This window comes from Vollenhovia emeryi, unplaced genomic scaffold (genome assembly GCF_000949405.1).
Source record: "Vollenhovia emeryi isolate VEMERY1.0 unplaced genomic scaffold, V.emery_V1.0 DF939182.1, whole genome shotgun sequence".
In the NCBI taxonomy this organism is placed as follows: Eukaryota; Metazoa; Arthropoda; class Insecta; order Hymenoptera; family Formicidae; genus Vollenhovia; species Vollenhovia emeryi.
In genome coordinates, this window is record NW_011967184.1 from 360,578 (window position 1) to 371,081 (window position 10,504).

Here is a 10,504-nt window from a genome sequence, read left to right on the forward strand (position 1 = left end):
TCGAGCATTTTTGTCTGATATATTGCCATCGTTTTGAAATGCTATCTATTGCTAAGTCTATAGGTACATTCGTAAAGAGAGATATCACATCTAACGATATGATATCGTAATCTTGTTCTAAGTGGAGTCCGTTTAATTTATTTACTAATTCAAAACTATTGAGGATGTGGCTGTCAGGTTTAGGAACTGACGAATAAATGATTTTGTGCAGAAAAGTGGAAAACGTGTGAAGCGGAGTATTGACTGACGAGACAATAATCCGTAGAGGGTAACCCGTCTTATGTATTTTTGGCAAACCGTAAGCTCTCAGTAAGGTCCCATCAGTGAAATTGCATCCTTTATAAGTGGTCTCATCAATATAATTCATTTTCTTCCATCTTGCGAGCAATTCGTGGAGACTCCCGATTAGTTTTTTTGTAGGGTCTTTCTTAACAATATTATAAGTCTCTGTATCGTTTAGTAGGGTTAACATTTTATTAGTGTACATATCTCTCTCCATGATAACGGTGGTGTGGCCTTTGTCAGCTCTAGTGACTATAATGTTAGGGTTATCATGGAGAAAGTCTCTCGTCTTTCGGACGCTTCTTTTAATTAAAAATAATATAAACTAATTTTATTATGTAACAGCAATAATTTTGAATTGTATTCATTGTTGCATGCGTTGTCTTATTCCGGTTTGAATAGCCTATCCATTCAACTTGTTGATATATGATTTTATTGTTTGATTTATTCATTTTATTCAAAATGAGATATAGCGAAGTTTAATAAGTGTTTCCTCAAATAATAAATTAATACATGTACGAGTACAAATAATTCGCAATTTACGAGCAGTAATTATCACTAACTCTACGCAATATCGTTATCTAATTCTGTTTATTCATAATTTGAAAATTATTATTATGGTCGCAACATTTTCGAACAAAATTTTTGCTGCGCAAACATTTTATGAACGACACTTTTATTATACAATTTGTCGATTTGGCGACTCGATCTTTTTTATGGTAATGAAAATCACATCCAAATATCGCAAAACGACGCAAAAAAGGCGGATTAACGCAGGAAAAAACTTACGAGACTACGGGAGTCGTTTGAATTAAAACAAAATTGATCTTCGTCTTCAATTAATTTTTAGAATAGTTAGCTGTTTATTCGAACTGTTTATTCGAACTATTTTCCGCAGTATTGTACTACCGTGTGCTTTGTATGCATTCTCTTGCATGCGCAATTTAGCAATTCGTGTTCGCGGTCGAGGTTTCTCTAAATTGCTAAACCCAAGTTATCTTCACTCGACCGCGTTTAACCGGGAATCGAAACGAGCACGATTGAAAATAATCCCGGGAGCGTCTGACAAACGCGCGAGACGATCGCATAATTCCGATCGAAATGAAGCTTTCAAACGGAATCTGCTTACGTCGTCGGAGATAAAAATCCTCGACTCTTTCAATCCCGGAATACGCGTCGCGCGCGCCGGACGGAAGGAGAAGCGGATCTAATTTCCATTCGGGCGGACAAAGCAAGAACGCGTTTCGTAGCGGTACAGGAAAAAAGCGGTAAGACAGCATCTCTTCGAAGGGAGCTCATCGCGTCGTCGTTGTCGTCGTCGCCGCCGCCGTCTCCCGCCGAGAAACGTAGACGGATACGCGACCCTTTTTCTCTTTGTCGCCGCGGTGGCGAAGCTGGACACGCTACAAAGAGGCGTTTTATTGCAATTCGAGAATACCGTAAGTAAAGGACGACGCCGTGACGAATGGCGCCGCGTCTCGAGCCACTGAACCGATACCCCGGGGGTTTCACTCTCTCTCTCCCTGTCGAAATCAACCTTCTCTCTGCCGCTGATGATATCGTATTCGTCGTGTTCCCCGTTGTTACGCAATGATAACCAGGATGGTTAGACGAATCGAGATACCGCGACTGTACCGTTAACCAAATTTTCAACTCGAACAACTTACAATTCTCCATTTTTTCCCGCCTTATCGCTATTTAATCGGCGATCGGGTTGTTAAATTGATGCTCTACAAATAATCGATTCGACGAAGACAATTTATTTATTCTTACGGCGACAATTTATCTTACAATTGAACTTTCGCACGAGAACGCGACACATTTACCTCGCCTGTCGTCGGATGCGAGATTCGAGTTCGCGCGGTGTCATTAATTTATCTTCGTGCAAGAGATAACCCCCGCCCCACCCCGTTGAATTTCGCAAAGGACCGGGAACACGCCACTGTTTCCTCTCCTTTCCCTTTATGGACACGCCGGTGGACGCGCAAAACCTCCGCCCGGGTCCGAGGGCACCTCGCGATAAAAAACGAGACAATGTTGAACCGCGTTGATTAATGCCGCGCTCTCGCGAGAGATACGCTCGCCTTACCCGAGTTCCTTTGGGATTTCTTTCTCGCGCTCGCACGCAGGACACGCCGGCAGGAGGAAGGAGCTTCCTCCCGAAAATCGCGGGACCCGACCGCGCAAAAATGCGGTCGCGGCTCTGATTAATGTCCGAGGCGCGTAAAATATATCGCCTGCCGCATCGCCGCGGGCACGCGAGAAATAAAGGAGAGAAAACGCTTCCGCGCGCGCGACTTTAAGCTAACGGACCCCGTATAAAGGACGATAATTACGAAGTACAATGAGGGAGAAATATATCGGCTGCGGCCTTCGCCGAGGAAATAACGTCTCCGTGTTCCTCGGGGTTTTTTGGCACCGCTGCAGTGTCTCGTGATAAATTTAAGGTCACGTACGTCTTCTTGATAGATACACGGGTATGAATTTTAACGAGAGGCGAAAGAGGTATCGAGTATACTGTACAGAACAGAATATTTGAAACTGTTAAAACCTAGCTAGTTTGTTAAAAAGAAACTAGCGTTCTAGAATATTTGAAACTGTTAAAACCTAGCTAGAGTTTGTTAAATAGAAACTAGCGTTCTGCCCTCTTTTAGTCTACTTATTGCTTTTAAATAGCGTGGGCTCTCTGGGCGACTTACGTCCATTTCTATCCGTGCAGATTAATCTCGGTTTAACATACTTTTTTCTAGTTTCAAAAATTAGAATACACTTTTTTTTATTAGAATATACTGTACAGGACAGAATATTTGAAACTGTTAAAACTCAACTAGTTTGTTAAAAAGAAATTAGCGTTCTGCCCTCCTTTAGTCTACTTATTGTTTTCAAATAGCGTAGGCTCTCTGGACGACTTACGTCCATTTCTATCCGTGCAGATTAATCTCGGTTTAACATACTCTTTTTCTAGTTTTAAAAATTAGAATACACTTTTTATCAGAGTTAAATCGAGATTTAAAGTTGATCTATGGTAGACCGAGGCAAATCGGACCACAAGCTTGAGATTATATTTGTTACATTCCGATCGAAACTTATTGTGTCTTTGTTAGATTAACTATTAACGTAACTGAATTAAGTTACAGTTACAGATTGAGAGAAAGTAACAAAGTTAAGTTAGAGTCACCAAAGAAAAAGTAACTGTAACTGTAACTTCATTACAAGTAACAAGTTACTTCCCAACCCTGGAAATGGACGTTACAGCCACAGAAAAAAATTTCCGGATCCAATGCTATTACACTTGAATGTGTCATAAAATAGGATCGATATAGCGCCAAACATATTTATTACAGAGAAAGGAATATTTTAATCTTAAGTAAAAAATTATAAGATCTAGAATAAAATGATAGTATCGTCTTTTGTCGAATACCGTGGTGCCAAGATGGAGGGAAAATTTATTCTAAACGCAAGAACATATAAACTTGCATTTATATAAGTTACTTTGTCTGAATATAATAAGTCAATTTTGTTTAATTCGATAGAGAAGAATAAGAACCATTGAATTTATATCGATATTGTCTTATTTTTATACTAAATGAGGTTGTGTGGCATATAAATGCGTCAAAAATATGTTTAGTCTCGGTAACAGAAATCCTTTCTGAGGGTGTACTAAAACACATTTCTTTTCGTCGAAAGTACATTTTTTAAATATACTTGTTCCAATATTTCGAAATATAATATACGTGATATCACGCATATTATATGCGGCAGCAGTGGTGAGCGTATAATAATTTTCGCGACAGGCTCATTCAGGAATAATAACGAGCACGATCCAGATCGGCCGTGCCAGCTCCGAACTCGGCGAGAGGTCGAGAGATCGCGATAGGTCAAGGGGTAATAATGCAACGTCTCGCGCGCTTGGTAATTGCATCGGTTATTCGCGCCGGCCACAACACCGAAAACGGCCTCCACCACGTTATTACATGATTCGGCGATGCCTTGTCTCGTAATTGCCAGCCACGCTCGTTTTCACAATTGCCACGTACGCGATGCAGAATGAAAACGATCCGCGGTAAACGAGCAGTTGCCTTATTACGTGCAGATACGCCGGAGATATCTCGAGTGCGATTTTATTGACAGACTCTTCCCGTGCAGCACGCATGTCTACACTGAGAAAAATGTCCGATTAAATACAATCGGATAATCCAATTTACATAATAACAAGCGGACATATCCAATTAAATTGTATATCCGATGAAAATATGATCGGTTTTTAACATTTCATCGGTAACTGCATTTCATCGGAAACACTATTTAATAGGTTTATCCGATAAAAAATTTTCTCAGTGTACAGCCCTGCGTCCACGATGCTAGAACTTGGTCCAAGTTTCGAGAAATGTGAAGCCAATCAACTTGCAGCTTTTATGGAACAGCTGCTAGTTGATTGGCTTGGACCAAGTTGTAGCATCGTGGACACAGACCTTTAAAGATATCTTTAAGACGTCTTTTAGATATGTCTCAAAGACGACTCAAAGACGTCTTAAAGATGCCTTTTAGACATACGTGTCGTTTGGGTCAACAGCTTTTTGCTCCCGTCTCTCGATAAAGTGTATCCGATCTAGGATCTAATTCTAGAAACGCATTTTCGTCCCGGGGAAACCGTCGCGATCGATAATCGTCTTTTACGCCGCGACGAGAGTAACGTTCGACTATCACCGTTCTCAAGCGTCCCAACTTTTCCCGCTGCACAGCCGCAGTTGCCGCAACCTGTCGCCGCGATATTGCGTAAGAGACACGCCGTAAAATACCGACGCAACGTGCGGGCCCGGTTTATTGCGCGCGACGCATATTCGCTCTATTAACGAATAATCGGGTCGACGTCGCGACGACTTAATTCACGAATCGTTCGCACGGTGACAGTTTATCGGTCCGTCGGCCGATAACAGCTCCCGGTTTTATGGGGAGCAAACCTGTTTCTTTAGTTGTCACATTTAGACGACGGCAACGACGACGGGGTTCGCGGGTTCAGAACAAAGTAGATCCGCGGGATGCTGAGCGAGGGAGAAGAAAAAGAAAGGATTATTATAATTGTCGTGCGAGAGTGCTCAGCTCTACCGGTTCGCCAACGTTCCTGCGGCGCGGTCGTCTTATCGGAATTAATTGGATTAAAGTAGCGCATAAGAGCACCGCGAGAATGCCGATTGAATTCTCTCACCGGTGACGTGAATTTCCGCGGAAAGCTGCAACTCGCCGGGCGAATTTTTAAGAAAATTGCAATTGAAATGGATCATGAATCTTTTTCTCTAGCGTGAACTCGTGAAAAGTGACAAATTTCATTGACGAGTTTAATATTTACCAATGAAATTTTTCACTTTTCACGAGTTCACGCTAGAGAAAAAGATTCATGATCGAGCTCCGGGTGACTCAAAGCTAAATCCTGATTGACTCTCGCAAGCAATTCAGTAGGCAAATTAGTATCGAGACTATCATTTAACTAATTACCTTAATTTCTATCCTGAAATTGCATCCAAGTTCTAAACCTAATTTCTCATATGCCATGGGAAAAAATAATTGCCGAATAATATAAGGATGCAGAGTGTTAGATGAGAGGCTCAATCGTGAATCTTTTTCTCTAGCGTGCACCCTCAGAAAGAATTTCTGTTGCCGAGATAAAAATATTCTTGACACACTTATATTTCTCACAACCTAATTTAATATAAAAATAAGACGATATCAAAATAAAATCAATAATTGTTATTCTCCTCCATCGAATTAAAAAAGATTGACTTACTATATTGAGACAAGAGTAACTTATATAAAAGTAAGTTTATATATTCTTGCGTTTGGAATAAATTTTCCCTCCATCTTACAACGCACGAAGTTGGTACCACGATATTCGACAAAAGACGATACATACTCTAGATTTTAGAATTTTTCATTTCAGATTAAAATATTCCTTTCTCTCTATAATAAATATGATTGGCGCTATATCGATCCTATTTTATGATACATTCAAGTGTAATAGCATTGGATCTGGAAACTTTTTCTCTGGATGTAAACTAGTGAAAAGTGAGAAAATTTCATTGACGAGTTTAACATTTATCAATGAAATTTTTCACTTTACACGAGTTCACGCTAGAGAAAAAGATTCACGATTGAGCCTCTGATCTAAAAAAAAACCCTGCATCTTTAATTGCTCTTGCAAAAAATTCAGTAGACAAAATAGTATCGTGTGCCGCTGGCTTTACTTTCTGAATTATTTTGGCACGCGATGGGAAATGCTCAACGCGTTAAACATAAAAATATCGGCAGCGAAATGACACGTGATATTTATTTCAAAAATTTTCCCTTGGAATCTAGTCTTTATATTTCAACATTAAGTTCGCACTGCAACTAATTCGATTTAGGATCGAAAGACTTGATGGAATCACGAAGTTCCAGATATTAACGAAGCATTATTAGGTCATATCGGAGGATGTCGTAAACTTCCATTATCGGGAAATTCACTTTTAATGATGACGTTAAAGCACAGTCGGTATTAGCTCGTAGAAAAAAAAGAGAGGTTTCATTAGCTGGCGATGGTTATTGCAATATATCCCGATGTTATAAAAATTGCATAAACCTGTCGCTATAAGTCGATCGCTTTTCGTTATTCGATACCGCTTTCGTAAGTAAGTCCTTGGAAAATATGATGTCTCGTACCGTATTTCGCTTCGAGAAACTTTTCTGAAAATTTGATGAACAAACGCAATTTAACTGCCAGACTTGTTTGTTCGCATTGGATTATCATGGTCGATCGTAAAGACTCCGCGATTTACTGGAATAATAACGTGTACAAATCTCTATACTAGATACAGCAAAATAAATTAAAATCAATTTCTTTTTTTACGAAATATCATAATTTTTTATAAATTACGATTGACGGAGAATATCGGAGAATATCAGTAATCGTACACTGAGAAAAATTTCCATCGGATAAACCAATTAAACAGTGTTTCCGATAGTTAATTTTTCCAGTGACGTTTTTCGATTAAATTATGGATACTTCCGATGAAATTTTCATCGGATGTACAATTTAATTACATATATCCGTTTGTTATTATGTAATTGGATTATCCGATTCTATTTAATCGAACATTTTTCTCCGTGTACGAAAAGACTATATTCACCGATACGTTCTCACAAAATGTCAACTCTGAAAAATGATACATCCGAGAAAAGTACTCTTTTTTTCCATCCCCGCACCACGGAGGATAATAGAAAGGCTAGTAACACGCGAATGTGACGATTGAAACAGATGGGCGAAAAGAGAGGGAGGGAAAGAGGAGAGGAGAGTCGCGTCGATCAGAGTCTCGCGAGTGTCGAAAGCAATTCGTCCGTCGCGAAATATATTTTTCGGGAATAATGTTTCGATCGATCGCGAGCACCGCGTTATTAGTTCTATTGTTGCGAGCGCTCGAATCGGCGCGCTTAGCACGTTTCCGTTGCAGATATGTCGTAGAAAGTACGTTTATATAAAACATATGCAATATAAAAATATAAACGATATAAAACACATGCAAAGTACACGTTGTAATAAAAACATGGAATACATAAAATGTGAAACATGCACGCTAGAATCTGATGCCTTCCCATCCGTGAATTTGTGCACGTATCAACACATTTATACGCTTTTCAGTCTAATCTACAATGTGCTCTCTGCGTCTAGAAACATTTTATTTTGTAGTCAATAAACACGTTTAAAAAATGCGTGCAAGTTGATAAATTGTGTATTATACATCGTATAATTGTACATTGTCGACAAATTTTTCAAGCGTTTTCATTTGTTTTTTATAAAATAGAATGTTTCTAGATGCAGAAAACATTTTATTTCAATTGCACTGATCTTGTTGATACGTCATTATTTTTTCCGTGTACTTAGTATACACTTTACTACACTGAGAAAAATTTTCATCGGCTAAACCAATTAAATAATGTTTCCGATGGTTAAGTGTTCCGATTTCGTTTTCCGATTAAATGATGGATGCATCCGATAAAATTAATCCGATGAGATGCAGTCACCGATAAAATTTTATTGATAAACCGATCACATTTTTCATCGGATATACAATTTAATCGGATATATCCGTTTGTTATTATGCAATTGGATTATCCGATTACATTTAATCGGACATTTTTCTCTCCGTGTGCGCGAGGTATAGATTCGAAATTTTGATAATGCGATCGAGCGCGCCGAGCTTTTCAGCGAGAAGAAAAGTGTCCGAGGAGGAATCGCCCGAGGTACAAAGAAACCAAAAACTCTCGGGGGTCGTAAACATCGCGTCGCGCCGAGCCGGGTGTTTACGTTCCTGGAAATCCGGAGCCCGCTGCGCGGCGCGGCGCGGTGGGGTGGGACGTGTGGGGTGAAGTAAGACTCGGAACGATATACGCAGCCATTAAGTCGTGTCAGTCATCGGTCAACTCTCGTCGCGCGATATCGGCGTCGCTACGCCTCGCGGACTCTTTTCGGTTTCGCCTACGACACTCGCGTGGAGACGTCGTCTCAAGTGGACTCGCTGTCGTTTATACATTTGATCGCACCGAGACACGCGTTCCATCTCGAAACGCGCAGACGGAATTTGGAAGAAACGCGCCTCCACTCCCGCCTCGCAATCGCGCTTACGTCGTTTCGTTACCAAAGACCCAACGAACAAACGTGTCGCGAGTATTTTCAAACCCGCGGTTGAGTTGGCGCGCGTCACGTGACCGGCGCGGGGGCGCGTCACGTGATAGACATCGCGGGCAACTTCAGTCGTCTCGCGTCGTCTCGCGCGGCGGGTGTCGCGCTGGTGCCTGCGAAAGGTCGTCACTCTGGGGGGAAAAAGGCGGCGTTTGTTTCAACTGCAGCGGTACTCGCGGCCGCGGGGATACGACCGGCGGTTGACCGTGTCGTCCGTCGAGCGGAGAAGCCGTTGTTCGAGGGGCACCCGGGCACCGTCTCGCGGTCGAGTCGCGGCGTAGCTGCGAACTTTTCCGCGCCATTGCCGCTTTTGTGCCGGGAGTGCCGAGTCGAGTGACGGGCGATCATTCGGGTGGAATTAGCGGAGTCGAGTGACAGCCGCAAAGATTTTCTCGCGCTCGGCGCACATCGGTGCGACGAGATGTGCGGCGCGCGTCCGCCGCGTCTCGCGCCGCGACGGCCGTAAAAGACGCCGAGGGGTGGCAAGTGGACGAGCTGCTCGACTAGGCGTCACGCGCCCGTCATTCTCCGCGGACGTTGCGTTCGGAATTTTCGGCGGCCCGCGCGAGACGGTTTTCACTCGGGATTCCGCCGGGACGTTTTACGTCGCGCGTCGTTTGCTTCAAGAAGAGATCGCGCCGGGAGTGCCGGGAGTGCCGGGAGTGCAAAATAACGAGATCGCGACGGATCCTGCGGCGGAGCAGGTAGAGAACGAGGGAGCAGCGCTGGTGTTTGTCGTACGTACCAAAAAATACATGATTTTTTTGGCGTTTGACGCTGATTGCGAATTTACATGTTTGCGGCCCATAAGTGAATTATCGATTAGCTCGCGCGATACTTGCAGAAAATAGCTACGAATTTTTCTGTAACGTCGAAGGCTATTTCGCGCCTAATTTGGAAAGTGGAATGAAAGGGTCTTTTCGAGAGTTATTTACTATCGAGGTGCTTTTAGACGAAGTGGAAGTTAAATCGTTTGGCAATCTCGAAAATACATATTGAAGATTGCCGCATCTTGGAAATTTATTAGATATATTAATTTGGAATTTGAGAAATAACGAAGCAGGGAAGACACGATCGTGAAGATTGTCACACATTTGAAATTTAATAGATATCTTAATTTGAAATTTGAAACATTGTGAAGAAAAAATAGTGAAGGTCACATATTTAAAATTTAATAGACATCTTAATTTGGAATTTAAAAATTCGCGAGGAAAAATAGTGAAGATGTTGTCAGATATTTAAAATTTAATAGATATATTTATTTGGGATTTGAAAAACAGCGAAGATTGTCACATATTTAAACTTTAATAGATATCTTAATTTGGAATTTAAAACATTGCGAAGAAAAAATAGTAAAGATTGTCACATATTTAAAATTTAATAGACATCTTAATTTGGAATTTAAAAATTCGCAAGGAAAAATAGTGAAGATTGTCAGATATTTAAAACTTAATAGATTTATTCATTTGGGATTTGAAAAACAGTGAAGATTGTCACATATTTAAACTTTAG

At 41.1% G+C, this 10,504-nt stretch overlaps 1 protein-coding gene across 1 annotated transcript in view; it reads left to right on the forward strand.

The window, feature by feature from the left end:
• The first annotated feature begins 9,096 nt into the window (after positions 1 to 9,096).
• The window catches only part of LOC105562901, a 100,730-nt gene continuing 99,322 nt past the window's right edge, over positions 9,097 to 10,504 (forward strand). Inside the window, exon 1 of the mRNA XM_012014065.1 lies at positions 9,097 to 9,729. The gene's annotated coding sequence lies outside the window, so the exon portion shown is untranslated. The remainder of the gene's footprint in view (positions 9,730 to 10,504) is intronic.